The following is a 3,419-nucleotide window of genomic DNA, read 5'->3' on the forward strand; positions in this document are numbered from 1 at the left end:
AAAAAAAAAAAAAAGAAAAATATTCTAATGTGTTAAATAGCACTATGTTCCTAGAAAATCAGTCAACAGCACATGGCTCCCAGGGCAAGAGATTTGACCTCCTGAAAGGGGTAGGGGTGATCTTCCTTTTTACAAAATTAGTCTTTTAAATTGACCAAAAAATTATAAATATTTATTGTGTACAATGCATGTATACATTGTGGTATGGCTAACTGAAGTAACCGCCAGATGCATAATCTCATGTATGTTTTGCAGTGAGAACACTCAAAATCTACTCTTAGAAATTCTCAAAAACGACACACTGTTATTAACTATAGTAGCCACACTGTATGTGAACAACAGATCCTGAACTTATTCCTCCTACTTAAATTGTGTATCTTTTAACCAACATCTACCCACTACCCCCCAACCCAGGCCCTGTAATCACCACTCTAATCTCTATTTCTACGAGTTCATCTTCTTTAGATTCCATGAGATCATGCAGTATTTTGTCTTTTTATGCATGGTTTATCATTTAACATAATGCCTTATGGGTTTATCCATGTTTTTGCAAATGACAGCACTTCCTTCTTTCATGAGGCTAAATGGTATAAATGTGTGAATACACACTACAGTCATCATCCACTGATGGACACTTCGGCTGATTCTCTATCTTGGCTGTTATAATGTTCTTAATGAAAACAGGAGAACAGTTACCTCTTTGACATAATAATTTCACATCCCTTGGATATATACTCAGTAGTAGGACTGCTGGATCATATAGTAGTTTTATTTTTAATTTTGTGAGAAACCTCCGTAACTGCTTACCACAATGGCTATACTGATTTATATTCCCACCAACAGTAGGCAAGGGTTCCCCTTCCTCCACATCTTTGCCAACACTTGTTATCTTTTGTCTTTTTAGTATTAGCTATTCAATTGGGGTAGTTTTAATTTGCGTTTGCCTGGTGTTTAGTGATGTTGAACATGTTTTCATATGCCTATTGGCTATATGTATATGCCACCTTTTGAGAATGGTCTATTCAGATCTCTTGCTCTTTTCATAACTGGGTTCTATTCTTGCTATTGGGTTGAGTTCCTCATATAAGTATTTTGGATACTAATCTTTTACCAGTTATACTGTTTGCTAATAATTTCCCCCATTCTATGGGTTTCTTCTTTACTAATTACTTTCTTGGCTGTGCAGTTTTTTGGTTCAATGTAATCCCATTATGCCTATTTTTGCTCCGGTTGCCTGTGCTTTGGGGTCATAGCCAAAAAATCTTTGCTAAGACCAATGTCATGGAACTTTTCCCTCGTGTTTTCTTCTAGTAGTTTTATACTTTCAGGTATCATGATTAGCTAATTGGGTTGACTGTTGAATACACTGTAGATAAGGGTTTAATTTCATTCTTCTGCAGCTGTCTAAACACCAGTCATTGAGGAGACTGTCCTTCATTCACTGAATCTTCTTGGCACCTCTGTCAAAAATCAATTGACCATAAACGCGTGGATTTACTTCCGGGTTCTCTATTCTGCTTTACATTGGTCTATGTGTCTGCTTTTATGACAGTACCATGCTGTCTTGATTACTATAGCCTTGTAGTATATTTTGAAGTACGATGATGCATCCAGTTTTGTTCTTTTAGTTCAAGATTGTTTGGCTATTCGAAGTCTTTTGTGGTTATATATGACTTACAGTTTTTTTTTTTTCCTACTTTATAAAAACTGTCATTGAAATTTTGCTAGGGGCTGATCTAAATCTGTATATTTCTTTGGGTAGCTTGCACTTTTTTATTTTAAGGACAAAGTCTTGCTGTTCCCCAGGTTACAGTGCAGTGCACTGGCATCATCATAGCTCTTTCTAACCTCAAGGCCTGGACTCAAGCAATCCTCCTGCTTCAGACTCCTGAGTAGCTGAAACTATAGGCACTATATACCTGCCATCATGCCCAAAGAATTTTTTTCTTTCTTGTAAAAACAGGGTCTTGCTGTGTTTTGTTTTTTTTTTTTTTTGCAGTTTTGGGCTGGGGCTGGGTTTGAACCCACCCACCTCCAGCATATGGGGCCAGTGCCCTACTCCTTTGAGACACAAGTGCTGCCCAGTCTTGCTGTGTTTTTTAGGCTGGTCTGATATCCTTAGGTTTAAGTAATACTCCTATCTTGGTCTCCCAGTGTGCTAGGATTACAGGCATGAGCCCCCATGCCCAGTGAGCAGACATTTTAATAATATTAATTTCCCCATGAACATGGAATAACTTTCCATTTATTTGTGTCTTCTTCAACTTTTTTTTTAAGGAATAAAACATTTTATTTTAAAAATTCAAATGAAAATGAAAACTGCTCATTTATGCACCCACGGAGTGCCAGCCACTGTACAAAACATTAAAAGACTTGTTCATGATCTTTTAGAGTAAAATTCACTGTTGCACTCATTTCTTCATGACACTGACATTTTAGCTCCACTGTCCTAAAATGATCAGATCTTCCAAGACTTGCTTAGAAGCAAGTTTTCAATTCTACAGAAGTAGAACACGCAGGTTAATGCAGAAGCCAACAGGTAAGAAGTCTGTTCACTGTTATGCTTAATGTCCTCTCCCTCTGAAACCAACACCCGCTCTTCCTCCTCTGAAGCCCCCACCTCCTCTTCCACCTCTAAAGCCACCAACTCTGCCTCCTGCTCCTCTTCCTTCTCCTCGACCTCCCCTGCCACCACCTCTTGCGGGTCCTTTCTCACTTGGAGGTTGAGGTAGAAACCGCTGTAGTGACAGTAGCCTAAATGGGTCTATATAAAACTTCTGTAGTTTTTTAAAGGATGATGCCTTCATGTTTTCTGACAATTTAACTGAAAAATAAAAATCTCTAAGTTGCCCAAATATTTGATCCAGTTTTCCAATATGTTCTTTGTTTTCTAAATAAACAGGAGCATTAAAATAAGGCACCTTATTTTCATCAGTGGTACATTTACAAACTACGTCATCTTCACAGGGGTGCAGGAACTCTCCCAATAAGACTACACCTTCTGGAGGTCCTTGGCCTTTGTTAAATCCTCCACGGCCACCACCTCGTCTAAATCCTCCCCTGCCGCTGCCTCCGCCTCTGAAATTGCCTCCTCCTCTACCTCGGAAGTGGTTGTTGCTGCTGCCATCGAGGTTGAAGCCTCCACCTCCACCACCTGGATTAAAACCTCCCCAACCTCCACCTCAAGAAGACATTCTCTTCAACACCTTCTCCCTCAGCAGACATCAAGGTCTTCACGCTGCATTTCCTTCCTTCTTCCCTCTTTCCCGCAGCTGGGTTCAGCGTCCAGCACTTTCAGATCCTCCCGCTTCTTTGGCCACTCATCGTCCTCTTCTTCAGTTTCTTTCATTAACGTTTTATAGTTTTGGTGTACAGATCTTCTACCTCCTTAAATTCATTGGTAAGGTTTTTTTTTTTTT

General features: G+C 39.4%; 1 protein-coding gene and 1 pseudogene across 1 annotated transcript in view; both read right to left on the reverse strand.

Annotated features, from left to right (window-relative positions):
- The window catches only part of PSMD5 (proteasome 26S subunit, non-ATPase 5), a 25,833-nt gene that overhangs the window by 6,866 nt on the left and 15,548 nt on the right, over window positions 1-3,419 (reverse strand). The window lies entirely within an intron of this gene.
- On the reverse strand, window positions 2,565-3,194 carry LOC100958882 (annotated as a pseudogene).

The sequence above is a fragment of the Otolemur garnettii genome, unplaced genomic scaffold (assembly GCF_000181295.1).
Source record: "Otolemur garnettii isolate 467f Iridium unplaced genomic scaffold, OtoGar3 scaffold00014, whole genome shotgun sequence".
Lineage (NCBI taxonomy): Eukaryota > Metazoa > Chordata > Mammalia > Primates > Galagidae > Otolemur > Otolemur garnettii.